Below are 25,072 nucleotides of genomic sequence, written 5' to 3'. Positions count from 1 at the left end.
GAGTAGTAACCGTTCCTAGTTTTGTCAAAAATTTTCATCCCCATCTCCTTCTTCCGTAAGTATACTAGTTCCAAAGTTCAGAAATGATAGTCGGGATAGAGCACTAGGATCTAGGGCCTAGAGTAGCGTGAGAAATAGTCATACTAATCCACTTTACCAGAAATATGGTAGGAATCATTAGGGTGTGTATAAGGCTGGTAGTGGTGTGTGTTTTAGGTATGGCCAGCAGAGGACATAGAGTTAGAGAGTGTCTAATAGTTGCTTAGAGAAGAAAGGATTTATGGCAACAGGGCCAGCCCAATCATCTGCCATCTCCAGTAGGTTGCCTGACTCAGTAAGACGCCACTTCCAGTGCCACCAGCAATCAGCGCCAGATGCACTCCACTCCCGTTATGATCAAGAAAGCTCTCCTGATATGGTTACAGGTATGTTACAAGTCTTTCATTTTCATGTGTATGCTTTACTAGACCATGGAGCTTTACTTTATTTTGTAACCCCTATATAGCTATCAAATACCGTGTCAGTCCTCTCTAGTAGAGCCTTTCTTAGTGTCTACCCCAGTTGGTGATATATCATAGCCAGCCAGGCATACAAAAAATTTCCAATTACAGTATCCCAGAAAATAACTTTAGTAGACCTTGTGGAGATAAAGATGACTAATTTTGATGTCATTCTCGGCATAGATTGGCTCTAATCATGTTATTCTTTAGTTGATTGTAAAAATAGAGTCGTTCATTTTAAGCTTCCAAATAAACCAGTTCTTGAATGGAGGGATAGTACTTCAGCACTTAGGGGTCAGATTGTTTCATATCCTAAAGCAAGAAAAATGATATCTAAGGGATGTACTTTCAGATCCCTTCTCAGAATCCTATGATAGCATATAACCTAGAGTTAAAAACATGAACTTAGAAATTTAGCAGTAGTAGAGTTGGGATGTTGTTGTCTGAATTAAGCAGATTATGTATCCATGGAGCTAGTTGTATGAAGGTGAATCAGTAGGCTTGGAACAACGCATGCAAGAATTTAAGTTGTTGCTTTGAGATTAAGTATAACTATGTGTGTATGATCTAGAGCTGTACCTAAGGTGATATGGGATTGTATTATTTCTAAGTTTTAACAGTGGGCGTGCTTATGTAGTATCCTTGAGTGCTAGGTTTGAATGGGGCTAGTAATGTAGTAATTAGCATTCTTACCAGCTAAGTTATAGGCTATAGAAATCTAGAAATTTGTATATTAGAAGGAAGTACCAGCAGTGGGTCTTACATTATCAAGCATAGTCTTTCAGGATGACTTTATCCTTATGAATATTATTGTACTACTAACTTAAGGGGATGGATTGAAGCTAAGGGGGAGATGATAGGACCAGTAACCAAGTTAAGCTCTCAGATTCTAGTAGTGTAGCTAGTGTGTTGAAGAACAACACTAGGGAGGATGATGCCCGACCCATGCTTATTTCAGTATTTGTACTTTAGTTATCATGATGTCTACTCAAGCCTTACATGTCAGCTCTATGCTCATAGCTCATATTCACGCACCTTATAGAAAATCATGTACTTTTTGAGTTCTTAGTATAAGAAGTTCCAGTTCTCAGCTATAAAAATCATATTCCATGAAATTTATGAACTCCAAACTCTGGTCATGTAGTCATGACTTTTGTACTCATGCTTTACAGTATGTTCAATTCCAATACTCATGCAACACTCCCAATGATCAGTGAAAATTAGATTTATATCATGTATGTCCTCAATTTAGACCTCTTTGATGAATTTATGTCATTGATACTTTATTTATTAGGCCTCAGATAAGTGTTCAAGTTATGCATAGTATTCTTTCATGCTTCAGGTCCTCATGCTCTAACCTTTCAGTGACCTCTCCTTATGAAATGGTAGTGGTGATAAATAGTTGTTTAGATATAAGAGGGTAAATGTTTCATGTTGGGAAATATTGTGGTATGATTGTTTTAGCTAAGGCTGTAAGTGTAGAGTAAGATTGAAGCCAAGTTTTGATATATGTCATGGTTAGTTGAAATTTTGTGTGTGATTTTCCTAAGAATAGCGCATAAAAGTTATTAATGATAGAAGTATTAGAGAGGATAGAGAATATGCTTTGATGGGTTATTTGCCTAGAAGTTCATGTATACTACGCTTAAATGTCATATTGGTGTATATAAGTAGATGGGTGCATTGTGTTTTAGTGCATTCTTAGAAACAAGTTAAATTTAGTTGTTGAAATGGTAAGAAGAATTATTATTGAGATGAGGAGTTGTGGAAATGCATGTGTATTGAATTAATGATTCCAACTAGTAGTACAATGTTATGGATGTACTTTGTAGATTCGAGTAGGCTTGAGCATAGTAAGAGAATTTAGTTTAGCTCAGACTTCAGTAGATAGAGTTATCAATACCCATGTGAACATTTTTAGTAGCCTCAAGTGAAGTACGGTATTAAAGTGGAATATATAGTTGAGGGAGTATCTGAGGAGTATGTCTAAACTTGAGAGTAGCAGTTGCATTAGCTAAGGCATAGAAATTTCAGTTTATATTTCATAGGCCTATATTCCATGATGTAGAGTTATAACCTTATTAAGAGTCCTTACTCATACATCTTATTCAGATCATGCCTAAGTTCTTTGCTTCCTACTATTATTATAACTTCGTAGAAAGAGTGTTAAAGAAATACTCCAGTTGAGTGTAAGCTTTTAGTATAATTCAGTCTGTATAGCTAGCAATTTAGTTTAGTAGTCAGACAAATAAGTTTCTATGGGTTTTTTCATCTTCTGATCTAGTCTTACTATCAGAAGTTTCATGAATACTGCCATTCCAAGTGATAGTTTGTTTGCATCCATATAAATTATGAATTCAGTTCAGTTTATGCATCATGATTCAGATTTAGGTATTCATTCATGATTTAGTTCATAAGTGCCTTGTACATTTTCTCAGTCTTTCTTTAGTAGTTCAGACAAGTCAGTATCATTCGGGGGATGCATGATCCCAAGGATGTTATAATACCCTGAGTTTTCATGTCTTAAACCTCTCAACTTTTTTTCACGAAACCAGGTCCATCCCGAGGCAATAGTTACTCATAAGACGACTCTCTCGTTTCTATCTCATCCTTATAACCATTCTCATGTCATTGCATGTATTAAAGGAGTTATTTTAGTTCATGATATTCATTTCATGTATCAAGTTTCAGAATCAGTCATGTAATCATGCTTTCAGTTATGCATGTTCAGTATATGATCTCTGTTTCTTCAGAACTCTCAATTCTCAGCCTAATCAGTCTCTTTCAAGGATGAATATTCCCAAGAGGAGATATTGTAATACCTCATACTTTTTCTAGCTTAGTTCAGCTCCTAGTTGCATGTATAACAGGCTTAAATCCTGGAAATTTCACTAAGTGTTGGGGACTTAGTCTTATTTTTGGCCTCTTATCCCGACCGAGACATAGGTTTTTGAGTTAATTCATGTTCAGGGGTGTAATGAACATGTCTCGAGGAAGTTTCAAATTTTTCGAACAAGGATTGGGTCATTTTTAGATTTTAATTCCATCAGCTTAACGCGATTGTATCACGTTGCGCTTCTTATAACAATGAGGAACTTACCGCATTGTGGATCACTTCTAATCGACGTTCTAATTATGAATTTAATTTCTGAGGGGGCAACCATGTCTTTTCCCCACCAACCCAATTCGTAAAAACACGAGATTAAACTTCAGTTAGGGCATTATTTTCCTTAATTATCCAAATTTCTCTCAAATACAAACCCTCTCCTTCCCCAAGTTCATCAAATTCAATCCTCGTCCTTCCAAGAAAACCAAGAATTTGTGTTTCCCAATCCAAGAACCTTTAAGAAAGCTTTCACGATTGTGTTTCCCTTTTAAGTTTAAGGGTCTAAGGTATGTGAGATGTTCATCCATGGGCCCTTTCCACCCATGGAGTCCAAGAATCCATCTTTATATTTTAAATTATGAAATTATATGATGAATTATCTCATGAAGTTTTATAAATGTTGGTTATACATTATGTTTGCAATTGTTTTTCGAGGGAATTACCCTTACACGTTGGAATGATGAAATTTTCATATTAAATCCTTGATTCATGGTTTTTCATATTGAAGATACATTATTATTACATGTTTTAAACCATTCCCATGCTTTAATTCATGACCCTCATGTGTTTGATGAAATGCCTAAGTATTGAATTTAGAACAATGATTCCCTTCTATGGTTTAAAAGATTTCATATATTCCTATTGTGATTCCATTGAGTCTTGGAGGGTTATGAACACCCTTTACTTAGCAGTTTACATAGTTTTCAGTATTTTCAGAATGGTTTCAAATAAATCATGAGCCTTGTCATTCAGTTAGTATCATGTTCAGTTGTTGTCTCAGTTAAGCTCGGTTTAGTCCAGTAGTCAATGTCATTCAGTTGGGAGTAGGATTTAGCACCGAGCAAACCCAGGGATGGGGGCATTCCTACCAAGTTAGGGTTTAACCCCTAGTAGCAATTCCTGAGTTACAGAACTATGTTACCAGCATAGGTTGAGATGCCTTCCTGCTAGTTTAGGTTGATACATATCTCATGAGTACTCCTACCTGATTAGGATGAATCTTTAGTCCTTTGGGACACCAGTTTAGTGGATCCACATAGCCATTATTAGTACTCGTGGTAGGTACTAATACCCTCCCAACTAGGGTTATAGGTTGGACCCCGATTAGCTCAGATTGGGACATGTCGGTTGGATGATACCTCCCACAGTGTCAGTTCAGTATTCAGTATAGAATTTCAGGTTTGCTTGACCATAGCGTACAGTTATTAGTTATTCAGTTATCAAATTTAAGTATTTAAGTTTATAGACTATTTCAGAACATGTTATATGCTTGGTTATGCATTCTCAGACTTTACAGCTTTTACGTATTTATATTCAGTAATCTTATGCTATTCAACCAGTCTTTACTTCACGCATATAACCCATGCATTTCAGCCTAACCTCATCTCATATACCAGTACATTCAAAGTACTAACCGTATACTTTTTTTCATGCTATGATGTCTTATACATAAGTTTGAACACTCAGTTTTCTGACCGCGCATAGATAGTTCAGCTTATCAGCAGCAGCATTTGTGGTGAGTCCTCATATGTCGAGGACCTGTTATGTTATTTCAATATTTCCACATTTCCTTTCAGTTAGTTTAGTTTGGAGTTAGTTGGGGACTGTCCAATCAACTCTTTTGACTTAGTTTAGAGGCTTTCAGACATACAGTTAGTCAATTAGATAGTCAGTCGGTTTTATCAGATGTTTTCACTCATTCAGACATGTTTTGATACGTATTTTAGCATACAGTTTTACATTATGTTATCAGTACTTAAACCTTATGGCATTGATAGTTTACTTCCGCACATATGTATTTTGTTACTTTATTCAGTGCTCACAACAGGTTCCAGCTCATGGGTTAGCTTATGGTCACTTATGATCGTAATCACCATTGTCGCATCTAGGGGGTAGTCTCGGGTCGTGACACTCTTGGTCCCAATCACTAGGATCGTCTCCTCCTTAATAAACAGGATAAACTTTCTAGGAAGATGTGGAGACATCATCTGAGTGAATAAAGGAATAAGTGTAGGGATAACCAGAACCTAGATCTCAGCAAGAGTGCATACCTCTATCCGTAGCGTGGCCATCTACTCCCGAATCCTTGCTAGATCAAGAGCCTGTATATCTCTAAATCGTTCCGCCACTCAGCCCTAAAAAATATTGATTTGGGAGTGTAACTTACTTATGAACTCTAATATCTCATCCCAAATCACATCCCATATTTGAGTCTCACCACTCTCTAAAGTCATCCAAACCCAAGGTCGGATTTGTCCATATAAAAAAGCAAGCTCAGACTCTACATCAGTAAGGTGGGAAGAAGCCTCATCCTACCTCTCCATTAGAAGCTATAAGAACTCTTACGGTACACCAATAACCCCTATAGATATGGCAGTGAGAATGGGCTGAAGGGGCACAAGATGCCCCAACCGCTTCAGAAGCGGAGGTCGGGGCTGAAGTAGAAGTAGTTAGAGGGCCCTCCCCTTCTATAGCAACCTCGAGAACATATTTTCTTCACCCATATCAATATTAACATTGATATACAACCTATAAACATGCTCTACCAGAGCTGAAGGTCCCTCAAAATGGATCGGAATCACTATTAGTGGTGCCTGAGTTCTCTGGGAAAGGACCAAGTTTGTCAGATCCTTGATCAAGATAATATATGCTATTCTCGTTACCTCGAGCATTCTATCACTATTTGGAATCTCTAACACCCCTACCTTATTACATAGCTTCTAGATGAGTCAAGAGAAGGGAAGAATAGTCATGTACTTGAATGCATGCTCATGTATCTCAAATCTGATCAGGGCGGCAAAGTCAATCTCATACCCTGGAAGCAAACTAACAATTAGTTTGACCCTATACCATTTTAAAATATTATTCGGTGTAGTTAGATTCAATCTAAAGTGTACCCCCATCCACTAAAACTTGGCTGCAAAGTGCAGCACTTCCTTTTTAATCTTTTCTGTACCTCGATTCGGGGGGCATCATCTCCTAAATTCAAAATCTTATTGGCGACCGACCTTACCAAATCCAACCTCTCTCGTCTATACTCAACATCTCTTATGGCACACATATCTCATGTAAATCTCATCCTAAAATCACATACTATAGTAGATTTTGGGGCTACATACTTAGGCCTAAATAGAACTCGGTGGATGGCCGCCACAGAAATATCAACATGAACTCTTCTAACCAAAGTGTGCTCCAACTGGGGCTGTTATATTCCCCTTCCCCCTAGGTGTAACCAGATAGATAAAGAAGGGGTATGTAGTATAGAACTCTCTGACCAAGGCCTGATTATAGGAACCCTGTGGTCTACCCATCTACCCTAACTGGTATCGATCAAATGAGGCCCGCAGTTCTGGTACCCCTGCTATCCCTAACAAATCTATCCTCCTCTCAACCATAATACTCCTTTTAGGCTAACCTGCTTCTATAATAAAGCTATCCCTTCTACACACCATCTCGAGTTTATCTCAGTTATGGGAATAACAGACGTGTATAGAGTCTGAAGTAGGTGCGATCAGTGATGGATTAGTAGGCTAAGCATCAGAGCTCAATAGAATATTTCAAGTAAATTTCACCCTAAAATCCTGTGATTGGGCACCATCATTAACTTTTTCTTGAACCTTATCCACGCCTCATACATTGGTTCAGACTACAGTTACCTGAAATTATACATGTCATCGTTTAATTGTAGCATCCTCGAAGGCAGAAATAATCAGTCTAAGAACTATTTTTCAACTCGATCCATATAGTGATGGATCTATGAAGTAATTCCCCTAGCAATAATATAGCTTTACCAGATAGAGAAAATAGGAATAACATGAGTCTCGGTGCTTTTTGACTCACCCTATGCATATTATATAAAGTGTAGATCCCAACAAAATTCATGATGTGCATCGTTGGAGTCATCATTCGGCAAGATAGTAAACACACCTTTCAGATTCAACAATAGGATCATAGTACTAGTAATATAAATTTTTATCCGTTGGGGAAACTTAGGAGGAATGATGGCTCCAATCTTGATAGTCTTAACATACCCAAGTCATACTCCAAATCATCATAACCTAGCAAATACTGATAAGATGGGAGCACTTGAGATATATCTCTCCTACCTCTATCAAGTTCTGGTTAACGTTGTGCTTTCAATGTCCGTCACACCTGTTGAGCTGCACAATGGACAACGTCATGATCCCTCTTTCATTTTATTTTACTAGTAGCCGCGTAGTAGTTTATGTAGCTATATCCTGAACACCACGTAGATGTGGGGGAGGCAAGTCAAGTGGATCATCTTGAAGCCCCTCATGGTGAGCTTCTTGATCGTGTTCCGACATCCTACAATTTTGTTGTAGGATTCTTTCTAGCTCTCGATCAAATGGGATCAAGAGATTTTCTTGACTCCTAGTACTGGTCATACACCAATGTATGCCCCAAGAAAAATAGAAAAGTAAAACCTAACACCCTTAACAACTTTAGTTAATAAATCTATAACCGTATTTCCCTATAACGGCGCCAAGATTTGATGGCGCCCAAATTATACCCTTTATGAAGATACATTGCAGTTTATATCAAATTATATTAAACCAACTAGGTTAGGGTAGAACTGAGAGGGAATAGGTCGAATATGTCTCATGAACTTGTTGAAGTAGTCGGAAGTGCAGAAACTTAAACGAGGGGAAACTTGTAGTAAATAGTAAAGAGTAATAAGTCTTGATTGCTTTCAGTTGTAATCAATCTAAGATGAACACTAGGACTATGTTCTCCCTGGCTTCCTAACTCTATAGGTTTATCATGCTCAATCCAACGATCTCAATGCTACACATGCAGAACCTGACAAGATAGGGATCACCAACCGTCTTGTGAACACTTCAGTAAATTAATTCTTTACTTTATGAGTCTAAGAGTGTTTCGTTTCAAACCCTTGTCTTCAATCCCAGTTTAACTATTACTTTGTGAGCGTCAAGTTAATTAGACGAGGGTAGGTAGCCTTAAATCACTATTGTAATTTTTTTCCCAATAATTAGACTAGGATTGTTAGCCTCGAATCAATGTTATGATATTATTTTCCCAATCTCAAATTCTCTTTTGAAGATGATCTCGAATACAAGAAAGTCCTTAACTTCTACAATAGTTAAGGAAGCAAACAAAATAAAGAAGATCACAATGCATGTGCAATCAATGATCTAGAAGAACCTCACGCTTCCCTTACTTCATTATTCTGCCAGGGTTCCCATAACCTTAGCTATGGGGTTTAGCCGCTCATAGATTTAAGAAACTCCATAGAATTCATAAAGAAAACATAGAAATAATCTCACAACAATTGAAAAATAAAATCCGAAGTCTCAAATTAATAATCAACCAAAAACTAAGAACAAAAAGATTCCAACAAAAGTCAATCTGAGAATCAAATATATGTTGTAGAATATAATTAGTGCGTAAATTGACTAAAAAACATCAAAAGAGTATTTATAGATTACATAAAAACCCTAAAAATTCAAACCAAAATGAACAGGAAAACTTGGGTCTAGGGCGACTTATGGGCCTAGTTACAAGCCGTAAGTGGCACTTAGGCCCCGTAAGTAGCCTCTAATATTGGATCTGCATTAGTTCTTCTTGAAAAGGTTCCTAGGGGGAGTAATTGGTACTTACATCCCGTAGGTTGCCTCATCATCATTATCAGAAATCTCCTCAATCTTTAGCTTTTCTGAACTTCGATTCTTTGCAACTTACATGCCATAGGTGCCCCATGGGAAGTGGCACTTGCGTGCCATAGGTGTCCCATCATTAGTGTTCGATCAAGATTTCACTTTCAGGTTCTCTGAATTTGGATCTTTTGAAACCTACGACAGGCCACATATGAGTTATAAGTGGGACTTACGTGCCGCAAGTGGCATCGTGAGTGGTGCCCTTCTGCAATCTTAGCTCTTTTTCTTCATTTTAACCTCCAAAACCTAGTTTTATGTAAAATAGACAAAAAAACACATCATATCTAACAAAATGAACCTAAGTACTTGCAAATTTTCCAATTTTAAGTATTGAAAGTGCAATAAAATCATGGTACATCACAGCCAAACCTTAGAGGATATTGTGGAATCTCATCAATTACATATTTCATATTCTGAAAAAGAGATATAAATATTGATTACCCATTAAAAATGTATCATGTAAGACATGATGTATTAGCACAACAAAGGACCTTACAAGTACATAACTAGAGATTCATAACATAAATATATATCATACGTAGATATACGTATTTTTAAAAGATGTACATACAGAAACATTCTAACTATATATGTATATATAAAAGAGATACATATCAGAAAAATGTATCAGGCGTAGAGATGCAAGAATATGTACATGCAATATGCATATAGAACTAAGCTAAATTATGTATCTTTAGTTGATAAACATGTATCTCAAATTAAAATGCTCAGATATAAAATTGATATACCTTTGGTATGATGTCTCTCGATGTGACTTCAATAACTTTTCATTTTGAAACACCACCTTTTCATCTAGAAGTGCTAGATTCTCTTTTCTTAGCATCATCAACTCCCCTTTTCTTCGATTTTGCTGCCAACTTTTCCGTCAACTTATTCATCTTTATTAGATCGTTGCCGTGTTTAGATCTATTTTCATAAAAGTATTAAGAGATATTATAAAAAACAACGAAAACAAAATTAACAACATCTTCATTTTGTTTGATATTGTCTATTTTAAAAATTTCAAGGATAAAAGAACGTAGAAAATTTAAATCCATTGTAAAAATTGAAATTGTAACAAAAAGTTGAGCTGATGAAGGTTTAATTTTTTGAAGTATACAACTTTTTAACACCAATTTAACAAACTTAATTAGAGAAAAATGAAGAGGGAAACTAACACTTTGTAGTTGTTCAACTCTGATGAGATGTTAATGAAGATGAAATTGAGGGAAACGACAAAAATTTAAGAAAATGCATAATGTGGAGTAACTGCACAATGTAGATGCTTGAATTGTGTCGTTGTTGGAGCAGTTTCCGCTTCACAAAGTTATAACCGTGAAAATAGGGATTGAGATGTATCGGGTGTTTTGAGTGGAAAGAGTTAAAAAAGAAATTTTGTAATTTTAATAGATGGTAGGAATTTTATGTAGTTTATTAAACTTAAGTTGTGGTTTTATGAAATTTTTACAATAATAATATGGTGTGGTGTGAATAATTTTTAAAAATTAACTCATATTGCCGCCAACATAAATTTTGAACTTAAAATAACCATACTTTATTTTGATAGCCCCATATTAATCAACTTCCACATGTTTATTTTTATTTTATTCTATCCACATATTTATTTTTATTTTATTCTATCCACATATTTGTAGAGATAAAGATATGTACAAATCTTATTTATATTTATATTCATTTAAACAGGGTAAATTAAATAGTTTCTTTAACTCAATAATTACAAGACTATATTTAGAGTATAATTAATTTATCGAGGTTCCTTGAAAACTTTATACATAGATATACAGTGTATCATTCATGAATAATCACTACAATAATTTATGTATAATCTATATGCATGTTTTTATACATTAATTATATACTTATTATACTCTAAATATAGACATATTATCATTTAATTTATTTTTTTAAAAAAGAATATAAATAATTTGTACCTATCCTAATGCCTACAAATATATAAAAAGAGTTAAAATCCTAGGATTACTAAAACTAAATAGAGTGGTAATAAAAATAAACATGGAGAAGCTGATTAAAATGGGATTGTCAAAATAAAATATGACTAACGCGGGTAAGTCTGCCTTTGTTGAGAAGATGATCACTATAAGACTCAGTTCGTTCTTCATTCTATTGCTTTTGTAAACAATAGCTTAGAATTGGAAATTTTTCCTGTTGACATCGAATTTTTGTCCTTCACGACTAAGTTTAATTTTGAATTTCTTTGATTTTAAATAAAATCAAAATATTTATTTATTCAGATAAATGTTTTTAAAAATTCTCATTTGGATAAGTTTTGTCATTCAGGTGAAAAATTATACATTTCTATATTCACGTATACGAGATCATAAAAATTTGGTTGCCTAAACAATTAATTTATCAAAAATTAATTTTTTAATAGAAGGCTACCTTGAAAATTTACTCAAACGGGTAAAATTTTGAATTAAACGTGTAGTTGTTCTTAAAATTAATTATTCGGAAAGTATTTATTTGATATTATTAAGTCAAGAGACTCGGGATAAAATTTATTATTAATTTGTTTCGAATTTTGATTCAACTTAGTCAATTTATTGGATTCGGTCATAATTGAAATCTATTTGGCCACAATTGTTATGCAATTGGACAATGGATTTATTAATTTGGCTAGATTTTAAAAATTGGTTAAAATTTCAATTCATTAGGCTATCTCTTAAATGGTTTAATCCCCAATACCAATTAAATGTGTAAATCCACCCCAGGCCCAAATCTTGGCTGATCCAGACGGCCCAACAACAATTAAAACCCCCCACCTTAATTCTAACTAAAAATTACACAAATACACTACTTATATTTCAATATTACAAAAAATTTCAACTCCCTAAACATATTATAATAATTTCAACATGTACACAGAATGCTATGTATATGTCGGCTATATTAAGTATATTAATAGAGAGAGAGTAAAGTAATTAAAAAAGTGGAAGAGAGTGTAATTACTTCCAAAAGGTTGATATTTATGATATTTATCCTAATTCTAATTCAACCTGCCAGTCTAACATCTTTAAGAAACAACAACAGCAGCCCAGCAGATTCAAAATCAACCCCAAACCAGCCCAATAGCCAACAAGCTGACCCGACCCAACTCTATTTCTCCTTTTTCCCTTTACAGCAAACAACAACTTCCACAATATCAACATACATACGCACATAACAACAACACGGCAAAAACCAACTCCTATCGGCAACAACATCCAACGACGCCAATCAACGTTCGGACCACCAGACAATGAGAAATCCGATGGTTCTTTCTCCTCTCTCCCCTACTCTATTCCCGTCTCCGTCAAAATCACTTCGATAACTTTCCCTTCCTTACTTTTTCCGAAAATATAGATCCTAAAAGGGACTCCCTTTTCTCCATTATAGACCTCTGAAAAGAGAAATATGTAAGCATTCAATGGTCCTTGGAGTGTTGTCCCTTTGATTCAACAAACAATTAGTTGTTCACCTTGAAGAACTCAAATGGTTCAAATCAAATCTCTACCAAGTCTAAGTCTTTCAAATCAGTTCCAAAAAGGTAATTTCCTTCCTTGAATACTGAAAACCGTCACTTTTTTCACTCAATTTTTAAACTTTTCAAAGCTTCTCAAAGAAACCATTTTGCTGCCAAATTTTGCCTATAAAGGGGCTTTGATTCACTCCTAAAAAAAGATAGAGGTTAAGTAGTAGAGAATTTAGGGATTTTTTTTCACTCTTTCATTCACTAATTTCTCTATTTTCCTCACGTCGTTCTCATTATTTCCCTTCGTTGGTTGAACTCAAAGTCAAAGTATGTGGTGAAATTGTTCTCCAGCTTATCATCTAAGTTCGCTGCTCTGGAGAAGGTTAGTAATTATTTTCGTCTTCTATTTCATCCTTTTTATTTAAATGTAGTACATTATCGCTCTTCTCTTAGTTACTAGTTGAATCGCTTCCGCCATGACCATGTGGTTGACGTGATTATCTTAGGTTCCCTTTTTTATCACCCTTATATTTAGCTCTCCAAAGAGAAATTCTTCACAAAAGGTTCTGACCATTCTAAACGTGGCTTCAATGTTATTCTTTCTAAGCGCAGATTCAGTTGATTAACTGTGCCACCTTCCTTCTACTAGTTGAACTGTGCCACCTTCCTTCTACTAGTTGATTTAACCATATCAACCGCAAAGAAAGTGATGACCTATTCTCTAGCAGTAGCAGGGGCAAGCCTAAACATCTACACTTTCCATGAGAATTTTGGAAGAATTCCATTTCCTTAAGATATCAGTCCCAAGAGCGACTACGACTACGAGAGCAGTTACCCTTTTAACCTTAACACCGGTTACGTCCTCTTCTATCATCGGGGATGGAAACCTTGGTAGGAATTTTGTAGGGTTCTAGGCAGGTAGGTTTGATGCTAGCCTTGTTGCCTTGGCATTGGCTGATTCAAGACATCCTCGCAAAGGCGCCATCTTTCTTAAATGACATTTATAGACCTCTTTTTCTAAAATACGATAATTTTTTTTTGAGACCACTGCGATAAATGAGCTTTTAAGACTCTATTTTGTTAACAACAGGTATTCTTTCTGCCTTACTTTAACAAGTAAGCTAGTAAACTACCTTCACGGTAAAGAATCATCTATCCTATGAAAACTCATAGCCTCGATAGTGGTCTAAGGCAAGAAAGTATGATCCATCACGTGTGCCAAGGAGATGTCGATTGACATTGAATTCTCTTTTTTTTTTTAAATATGAATTGACTCTGCTTCGGCCGCTTTTTTCGTAGGTCCTTAAGCAACTTCTCTTATTACTATTCACTATGCCCGAAGGTTAGTAAGCCTATCTTTTGATATAAATAGTCATTCTTTTATTTCCTTTGTTAGAGAATCACCTAAGACCGCTAATGTTCCATATAATTCAAGAACAAGCCCTTCTCAATGTCTTGCCTTTCGTATGTGTTTTCTTTGAAATTGGAATTCCAACTAAGTTCCCTTCCCAAAGTGGGAACAAGTTGGTGCGACCGATTAAAGAAGAAGGACAACTCCCAATGGTACTATGTCTAGTTGGAAAGCCTTTCAACCTAATCTCTTGATTCACATTTATATAAAACCATTGCTACCGATCCTGCATACCAATCTTCTGCCTCTTAAAGTAATGGCCAAGGTTTCTATGGATTCAGTCCTGTGGAAAAATAGTGTTGTGGGTAATTCAGTGTGTAGTGTCACCCCTGGGACACTAGTGAGTCCATCCTGAAAATTAGGTCCATGAAGCCAGAGTGTTGTTGCACTAAACGACTACCCTTCCTTAGATACTCAAATCCACTATCTGTATTGTCCTTGAACCTAGACCATGGAAGGTTGGTTATAGTCCCATTCTATTAGTGGGATCCATAGCCCGTGGGTCTTTCCCAAGCTAGTCTAGGAAGGTAGGTAATTAAAATTCAGTTACAATGTCTAGGTTGGGCAAGCCGTCTTTTCCCTTTCTAAATCGAATTTCACCAAGCAAACTACCACTACCTGCGGATTTCTAGATCCGCTCTAAGATAATATTAAGATTCCAAACTCCATGAAAGTAGGAGATTGATTAGCTATAGTCAAATCTCGTGATGGTGATTAAAGAGAATTAGCTACGATACTACAACCTCTACTCCTGACCCCCAGATCGAAACATTATGATTCACTCCGGTGCTACTTATTGATGGAGATTGGGAGTATCTCAATGATGAATAAGAAGTCTAACAAGCCCTAGATCTACTTTTTAATTACCTACCTTCCTAGACTAGCTAGTCAGGGCAAAGCATTTATCAGCATTAGTAGTTTTGGCACGATAGACTCATGAGATGTGACCTCATGATGGGTCGGTAGAAATGACTCATGATCGTGCATTCAATTAATTTACCTTGGAAATATTGGAAACAATGGTCAAGGTTTGCCATAAATAAACAGAAGAGTTTGATTCAAGTATCCAAACAAGAATACGATTCAGATACCCCAAACAAGAAGCCACTTAGGATTTTTGATTTTTCTATCCCTGAGGGCGGGTCTCATGACAACGCCTTCCTCTATGGTCTCTATTCATGAAGGTAGCTAAGAGTCACTCAGGGCTATTATACTTATACTACTCAGCTGTTATAGTCCATTAGAGTGTTTAAAATCCCTGAATCCTGACTTTATACGGACCAATAGGCTTGAGTTATAGTCCGTATTTCGTACTATTTGTCTAGAGTAGGAAAGAGTGTGATCTCAGTTTCCTAGCAAGTCAAAGGGAGACCACAAGGGTCTTTCATATGGTTTGCTATAGTTTATTAATAATTAATAGGTTTAATAATCCTTCTTGTCTGGTAAGCAAAAGCAAGCAAGAGAGCCTCTAGCTTCGTCCCTTCGTCTCGCCACAACATAAGTTGTGGTATAATCTGTCTATACCTCACTTGGTTTAGTAAGATAACGATATGGTTTGATGTGTGAGGCCTCGCTTTACTAACTAAAGTCGCTTCCTCGTGAACTCCGTTAACTAGGTGCCCCTCTGCAAGTAGTCAATCTGTTCTCTCGTGGAGAAAGCCTTACTCTTATTTCGTTCGAATGTAGCCTACAAGAGTCAAAGGGTTGCAGGGGCGACTTCCAGAGATAATTACAGCGAGGGGAGATAAGAGCATTCTTACTTCATAAATATTGACTTCACCAATCCTTAACCCAGCTAAATGGTTTGACGCCTGCATTTAAACTAACTCACTATATATTAGTATGCTAGTGTGCAGCTGAGAAAGTATATAAATTTTATAGAGGGAAAAGGTTTTCAAAAAGCCATTCTCGGTGACGACATTGTTATCGCCAACAAAAAGGTTGCAACAGTGTATACGGCCCCTTGATAGGACTGCAAACTAACTATACCTGTTGAAAAGTAGCTAGTCTCTGACAAAGGTACTCTTGAGTTCTCTAAGCCATTTATATGCGATGAAGGTGGAACGGATTTATCTCCAATCTCCTTTCGCCTATTCACTCAGTAGTCAGTAGCAACTCCCATATTCGCAATTTGCGAGGGTTGAAAATGGATTTCAAACAAAATAAACAACAATAACTCGACATTCTCAAGTTCACCAATTGAACAAGTCCGGCATATCATCGCACAGTAGTACACTCAAGTGGACTCCACCTAATGGAAGGATACAGAGACAGTATCCAGAAAGATCTTGCAATTACATTCGTCAAACCAAATATCTTTAGCAGTCGTAAAAGAGGTAATGAGACTCAAAGGAAGTAAACAAGTCATCCTTTGAAGCTAAGCACTTTTCATCTTTTGTAGGAAAATCCCCTTCTCTAATCTTGGGAAATTGAGCGACCCATCCACATAAACACAAGAATTTTTTTCTTGAGCAAATCATTCTTCATCGCATAAGCCCATAACAAGTCATTTCCAGATGCTTCTTTCAAAAGAACACGGGAAATACCTATGGAATCCATTGTACTTAGAACTAAGACCCGAAAGATCATCTAAGGACTGAAAATCGGGACTCAAAACTAGTCAAGAAGGCTTAAGATTAACTCAAACAATCACTCAAGAGAAGCCGAATTTGTAAAAGAAAGAAGAAGAAGTTTGATCCAATTTCTATTTTGAATGATAAGGAAGCGCTTGATCCGGGTCTTAGAAGGGCATCGAGATCAAGGAGATCGTGAGATCAAAGTGGACGTTCCTAATTTCCATGGCCGATTGCATCCTTGCATCCTGAGGACTTTCTTGATTGGCTAAGTAGCGTAGAGAAGTTCTTTGATTGGAGAAAACTACCCGAGGTATGCGAACATGAAATTCCTAACTAAAAATAAGGAATGCTTTCTCGACGCTGTAGATCATGCATGACTGGCTTATCCAAAGGAGACGGGAAGTTTTTTTCCCCTTTTGGTAGGCTTTGCTAGGATGATGTCTTATTCTTTGTCACGCTGTCCATGACTGGATAGGGTTAACGCCATAGACCGTCTCTTTGTCTTAGAGTCATTTCATGAGCGACGGGGCTAAGTGCATACATTCTTCCTTCGAAACCTAACTCTATCTTCGACTACTAAAAAGCGAAGGAGAGCCATTTTTTTATAGTATAGAGTAGGACTGAAATTCCAAGCGCTCCTAGCTCAGAAACCACACACAGACAAACACATGGAGGCCATAAAACCCATAAATAATATACTAACAAATATATGTGACATACACTTCCTGTGTGAAGTTTTCATCTTAATGAATCAAATCTATTTGTAAAATGCTACTTTTCTTTCTGGAACAAGTAAGAGTACTTTTTCTTATCATACACCCTTATGAATGAATGAATCAAAAAAATGTGAATCCTAAAATAGTCCCCCTTCCCTGTTTATTTAAAGCAGAGGTACACATCACACGAAAAAACCCAAAAAATAGAAAGAGAAAGAAGTAAAAAAATAGAAAATACTACTGATGGCAACCTAACCGAATATGTCATAATTGAGAAAGGTAAGCCACACTCCACTGAATTGGATAATTCTAGAACACGTATCAGAGAGTGCTAGGCAGTGGGGGCACAATTGAGAGAATTTCGAATATTAGAAAAGAAAAAGAAGAAAGTTAGTGTTCAATGAGCTCGAGATAGCTGCCTAATGAGAGAAAGGGACCCCGGGTACAGTCTTTCTTTGGTTCCAGCTCCCTGATTACACTAAAGCACACCAGTCAACACTGTACTATAACGCTTATACCTGTGATTTAGCAAAATAATATCGTATGTCAATATAAGACCTGAGTTGGCGAAATCAAAAGAGAAGCTAACGCTAACTGAGTGTTTAGTTACCATACCCAAAATCCCCATGCCTTTCTTGGTTGGATAAACAAACCCAACCGGCGATTTTTGACAAGTCTCTTTTTTTTTGGTATACCGCTCTACAAGCAGAGTGAATGAACATAAATCTTTCTGAATATCATGAATATCCTTTGCCCCTTGTCTCTATCTTTTATTCATTCAATAATTCTCCTTTCTATCCTTTTTTTACTACTCGTCTCTTATTTTATTTGATTGGATTTGATTCCTAACTTATTATGGAGAGGGTCAAATGTTCATTTTTCCTCCAAGCCTTACGTGCTCTTTTTAGGCTCTTTGGTTCCGAAGTGCCTATCTGCCTTCTTCTTCTCTGCTCACTTTAGTTGGCGATTGTAGCAACTTGTACATGGATGATAATTCATCTGGAGGAAGGGGATTCAGTTTGACTGATTTATTTTCCAATTTATTTGGAAGTAGTTCCATTGCAAATTTTGAATCCGGTCTCAACCAACTGACCCTGGACTCTCCCAACCCTGGTGAACCCATAGAGCCTCCTATTGCTAAGACTTATTATCCATTACAGAAGGATGGAGAGAGGCTAAGGGAGCTCAATGAGAGACTTTACTTTTATACTTTCAGGTGTCTCCTTTCTAAGCATATTTTCTCTGATATTATCGAGGCTCAATTCAAAATGGAACTAAAGATAGAGAAAGTCCTTCATTCAGATAGAGTGCACGATGAGTCTTTTTTTGAGAAAATGCACCAGATTAGGGGGGAACTCTTCTATCCGTTTAGGAAGCCATTATCCTTGGACACTTACTTAGACCACCTATCTCAAATAGAAAACTATGGGACCTACTGCAGTTTGCCTTATAAAAGGGTTTTGAGAGTGATTGCTCGGCAGGATTTAGCGCTGGTCTTTGACTCAATCAAAAGAAAGAGATATCTTTGACTTAATCAAAAGAAAGAGATATTGGTAGAGCTTTTCTTTGTTAGTGGCATTCTTCCTTTTATCTTTCTGAATTGTGGAACTTTCTCCCTGAGTTGCGGAACTAACAAGTCTATTAGAAAGTTGAATTAGCAACTTTTACATAAATTTTCAAGTGGATAAAATTTGTTGAGTGTCTCAGTTAGAGATGAGATTGCACGTGTTTATGGATTGAATGAGATTCAAGCTAGGAAAATGGTGGGATTTACCAGCGGTGTAACAAGAATAGCCTTGAATCTTGAGAATGAGAATGTAGGGATTGTTGTCCTTTGTAGTGATGCTGTTATTAAGGAAGGAGATCTTGTCAAGTGCACTGGATCTCCCTATGGGAAAGGCTACGCTAGGGCATGTGGTCGATGGCTTGGGAGTACCTATTAATGGAAGGGGGCTCTAAGAAATCACGAGTGAAGATGTGTGGAAGTGAAATCCCCTGGGATTATTGAACATAAATCAGTGCATGAGCCTATACAAACAGGTTTTAAAGTGGTAGATATCCTAGTTCCTATAGGTTGTGGTTAACAAGAACTTATAATTGGGGAACGACAAACTAGAAAAATGGCTATTGCTAGCAATACCATATTAAACCAAAAGCAATTGAACTCAAGGGCCACCTCTGAGAGTGAGACATTGCATTGTGTCTATGTAGAAATTGGACAAAAATGCTCAACTGTGGCACAATTAGTTCAAATTCCTTCAGAAGTGATTGTTTTGGAATATTCTATTCTTGTAGCAGCCACTGGTTTGGATCCTGCTCTTTTATAATTTTTGGACCCATATTCTGGGTGTCCTATGGGGGAATATTTCCACGATAATAGAATGCACACATTAATAATCTATGATAATCTTAGTAAATAGGAGGTAGCATATCAACAAATGTCATTATTGTTACACCGACCACAGGGTCATGAGGATTTCCCAGGGGATGTTTTCTATTTATATTCCCGCCTCTTAGAAAAGTGGCTAAACGATCGGAACAGACAGGAGCAAGTATCTTGACCGCCTTGCCCATCATTGAAACACAAGCAGGAGAAGTATCAACCTATATTCCCACCAATGTGGTCCCTGTTACTAATGGACAAATCTGTTTGGAAACAGAGCTATGTTATCGTAGAATTAGACCTGCTATTAACATCGACTAATCTGTCAATTACGTCGGGTCTACTACTCAGTTGAAAACTATGAAACAAGTCTGCGATAGTTTAAAACTGGAATTGGCTCAATATCGTAAAGTGGCCGCCCTTGCTCAATTTGGCTCAGACCTTGATGATGCGACTCTAGCATTACTCAATAGAGGTGCAAGGCTGATAGAAGTACTAAAACAATGACAATATGCACCACTACCAATTGAAAATCAAATTCTAGTCATTTATGCAACTGTCAGTGGATTCTATGATCGAATGCCACTAGAAAGAATTTCTCAATATGAGAGAGCCATTCCAAATATTGTCAAACCAGAATTACTACAATCCTTTTTAGAAAAAGGTGGCTTAACTAACAAAAGAAAGATGGAACCAGATATATTCTTAAAAGAAAGTTCTTTAGCTTTTATTTAAATTATATACAATACAAGGAAGACATCATTTTGGAGTAACAACTTCAAAAGGGAGAGGGGTTTCCCCATATCCCGTAAAAGGATGAGCACAAATCAATTTATCATTTTAGGTTTCATTTTCCTACTGGTGTCACATGGAGCATTGGTAAGGGTTATGTGATGGTGGGTTTTCTTGAAAGTAAGAAGTTAAAATGACATTTTCTTATCTTTTTTGAAAGTTCATCACACTAATATCTCACCATAATCTTTGGTTCTTCTTAGTAATGGTCCATCCCAGGCTTATTACTCTAACGAAATCCTGGTTGAAACCCAGGACCTAACTATGTGTACAAACTTAAACCCAATTATTATATGTTTATACATGTGTTATTATATATGATGTGTTAATATCTTTGTGTATTGATCGAGGTCATAATATCCTCCTAACTCAAAGATAAGTTAAAGACTTTTCTATCGATAGAGTTTTGATAAATGCTCCAGTAAGGATCAAATTTAAATGATTGTATCTATTAGCATAAATTGATTCAGTTGTCTTACTATATACCAATAGAAAGATCTTTGAATCTTCTATCCAACGCAACTGATTTCACCTTAATCTGATATTAAAGTAGAAAGTTATGCTCATTTTACTTTGAAGTATCAATCTGTCAACCGAGTGACGACCAAGATGACGAGCCATCACTTAGGTGATGACCAAACTGACAACCCATCAACTAAGTGATGACCCATCAACTCTATTCGTCAGCCTAAAGAGGTAGGGGGATATTTTAGCCAAAAAGTGATGACTTAGGTGATGAGCCGTCAACCTTGGTCGTAAACTAAAGGTTTCTACAAATTTTTTTGGTTTATTTAGGGGTATTTTTGTATTTTCCTTACCTCAAACCCCACCCCCATGACTTAAATCATGCATTAAACCCTATTAACTGATAAAATATCAGTTTCTCATCACTCATAATCCTCTCCACTCTAAAAAACATGAAAACTATGGTTTCCTCTCAAGATCATCTCCCAAGAACAAGATTCAAGACCTTCTACAAGAAAGCTAAGAAATTATAATTCCCAATCCAAGAAAGTTTAAGAAGAGTTAATTATGTTTCAAGATCAAAGCTTTAAGATATGTTAAATGTTCATCCATGGGCTCTTTTCACCCATGGAGTTCAAGAACCCAATTTCGAATTCAAAGTCATGCTTTATACAAGCTATTGTGATTTTAACCATAAATCCCCATGAATTTTGATTCTATATCACATTTCCATAAAATTTTGTTGTTGGTATTAAACCCACATATTTAAATATCTTTGTTCACTGATTAATCCATAATTAGTGATGTTGGTGTTGAAATATGCTATTCCTACAGGCTTTTAACTATTCCCATACTTAGCTTAAATCATACATTGCAAATGTTTGATGAAGTGCGTACAAGAATGAATTTTTAATAATGCTATCATGTTATGTTTCCAAAGTTTTAGTACTATTTTGCTATTATTGCTATCGAGTCCTGAGGTTTATGAATATCCAAAAACATAACTGTTTACTTAGTCTCAGTATCTTCAGAATAGTTTCAGATAAGTTACAAAAATTATCAGTTTTGTCAGTTATCATAATCCGTTAAACTTAAAATAATTTAGTATTCTATGTCAGTTCAGTTGGGAGTAGGATTTAGCACCGAGTGAACCCAGGGATGGGGGCTTACCTGCCAGTTGAGGGTGTGATCTTTAGTGGTAGTCCCCGTATTCCATCATTATGTAGCCAGCATAATTTGAGATGTTAAAATGCTAGTTGAGGGTTGATCTCACATGAGTACCTGCCAGTTGAGGGTTACCCTTCGTCCTTCAGAACAACACTTTAGTGGATCCACGCAGCCATGTATTTAAACTTGTGCCATGGTACTGACACCCTTCCAACTGGGGTCACAGGTTGGACCCCAAATAGCTCATATTGTGGCACGTCGGTTAGATGATAGCTCCCACACTGTCAATTAGTATTCAGTATACTTCAATTCAGGTTTGCATTGACCATAGCATACAATTATCAGTTATTCAATTATCAGATTTCAAAATTATAGTAGTCATGTTCTTGGATTTAACCTAGGAAATGGATTTTTTTATCCACTCATGTTTATAATCATCATCCAAATAATTGTACTAAGTATCAAAACCATAAAAAAGCTAAATTAAAGAATGAAAAACCTAAAAATAAAGTTGTAGCATCCTTCTCTATTGTCCGAGCCATTCAAGGATCTCCAAAATATGCTTTAATACATTCTATTTATAGTAGACTAGTCATAAGCCATGTAGGAATAGGATTTCACATTTTTCTTTTATAGCAAGGCACAGATTTCCCGCTTTTGAGCTTCATCGCGTCAAACCCATGTGCTCATTGCTATATCCCCGCGATGCAGCATAATCACGTTAAGCTATTGGAATTTGACAATTCTTGATGAGTCTTTTACCATGACACACCACTCTTTTTCGTGTTGTGTCTTCCATTCTAAACCTTTGTATGATGTTTCCACTTGATTTGAGGCTTGTAAATCTTTCACGTATCATCATAATCAACTCACCAAGTAACCTATAACATTACACACTGCAAATTAAAGCTCAAAAAAACACAACATTCAAGACGATGAAATAGTAACTCAAGCTAGAACACTAGTTTTCTCATCTAGACTTTAAATGCTCAATTCGAACACAAACTCGTGTGAAAACATCTTTAAACATTGTAAACACATACTTGAAAACTTAGATGCATATTTATATCATTATTAACGCGTAAAGCATATGAATTTTCCTCATAACAAGGCTTATTAAGCTAGGATAACCACACTAGAGTGCACAAATATACCCAACATCAATTTTGTAAGTTGAACGAATTTATAGAATTCAATGAATTAGGTCCAACAATCATGGATTTTACAATTCAACTAGGGTTTGGAATATTCTCCCAGTAATAATAATTAAATTTATTCTAAAAAGGTATTATAACTCAACGACACCAAAGTACTAATATATTAATGAATTTATTCATTTCTATAACCCTAAATTGTGAAAAAAGAATTGTACTGGAGAATTTGGTTAACTTTGGGACTTAATGGGGGAAAGAGAATCCACTGATAAAATTCCACATACTTGGAGATGAGAACCCTAAAGAATTTCTTAGAGATGATGCCTGAGGAAGATGAACCCTAGCTCTACCTTGGGAAAAAATTACCTCTTTTCTATTTTAAAACTAAGTATCAGATGTTATTCTATGTAACAAGAGCTTAGGGTCATACTAACCCTAATAATGACCCTTTATATTCACAAAATTATGTAGTTTTGTTGTTAAAAGAGTAGGAAAAGACTAATATACCCCTTAAAATTTCATAATTAGAAGCTGCGAGGAGGGAATTATGAGACCTTCCCACGATCATGGAAAAACCTATGATCGTAGGTTGAACTCATAGTTGGAAGGTAAACGAGAGCTCTATGAACATTATTAGATGAGCCTTGGTGCTACCGTGATATCTACCTACTATTGTACCTTGGTTCATAGGTTTTGCTGGCTACATCAAGGGCATCTATAGGACTCACGATCGTTCTAGGGGATCATGGTTTCAAAGAACGATTGTGGTTCCCTCTCCTGGTATGTGGGTACACTTTGAAAACTTTTGTATATTTGGGTTGTCTTGACTACAATAGAGCATTAAAAAGTCGTACAATGTAACCATGTCCGTGGTTTGACTAGTGGTATCATACTATAGAGTAGTGCTTTTCTAAGAAGTCTATAACTTTTTACTCCGAAGTCGGATTAGGAGTAAACTAGATGCATTGGAAAGATAATCAAAATATCTACCATATTATGAGACTAAATCTCAAATATACATTTGAATTTGGAAGTTATGCTTGTTTTAAGCTGATTACACCTTTAAGAATAAATCAGTAATGAAGGTATTGGCTTTGTTATGGGCTAGGGGTTCTTGTTACCTTGGTACATGGCCAAATATCTTCTCATACTATTGAAACTTGATGATTTACCCTACATGTGGTCAAAGCATGGTTCTAGCCTAGGCTTGAAACTTATTGGGCATTACACTTTGCATAAAATAATAGAAAAATATCAAAAAGCTTTGCCAAAGAAACATATTTTGAATCATAAAAGGGAATAGAAGAAACATAGAGAATCCTAGGAAAGACTCAAAATTAATTTCTAATGGATTTGGGTTTCACTATGCAATTTGTTGTGCTTGAGATTCTTTAAATTATTTCTTTGATGCACTAAATTATCAGGACTTTTTATTGAAATCAAATCAAAGGATTAGAATTTCCAAAATCATTTATTTTATAATTGAATATCTATAATTATTATAGATAAATCATCGTTTCTCTATGTATGATAAAGGTGCAACTAATGAAACTTTATATAATCATTGGAGATGAATTTGTTGAAGGTCTTAGAGATGTATTGACCATGTAATATCA

The 25,072-nt window shown here is 36.0% G+C and overlaps 1 long non-coding RNA gene and 1 pseudogene across 2 annotated transcripts in view; both read left to right on the top strand.

Moving 5' to 3' along the window:
• Positions 1 to 12,393: 12,393 nt before the first annotated feature.
• LOC107847607 overlaps positions 12,394 to 25,072 on the top strand; it is a 41,043-nt gene continuing 28,364 nt past the window's right edge. The window contains exons 1-2 of one of the 2 annotated variants that reach the window (XR_007046586.1): positions 12,394 to 12,867; positions 13,115 to 13,174. This is a non-coding gene — a long non-coding RNA (uncharacterized LOC107847607). The remainder of the gene's footprint in view (positions 12,868 to 13,114; positions 13,175 to 25,072) is intronic. The other variant, XR_001667594.2, reaches the window with a different exon arrangement.
• LOC124888450 lies at positions 13,184 to 22,590 on the top strand (annotated as a pseudogene).

Source organism: Capsicum annuum, chromosome 11, assembly GCF_002878395.1.
Source record: "Capsicum annuum cultivar UCD-10X-F1 chromosome 11, UCD10Xv1.1, whole genome shotgun sequence".
Taxonomy (NCBI): Eukaryota; Viridiplantae; Streptophyta; class Magnoliopsida; order Solanales; family Solanaceae; genus Capsicum; species Capsicum annuum.
The sequence above is the reverse complement of the archived record's forward strand: the minus strand, read 5'-3'. Positions and strand labels throughout refer to the sequence as shown.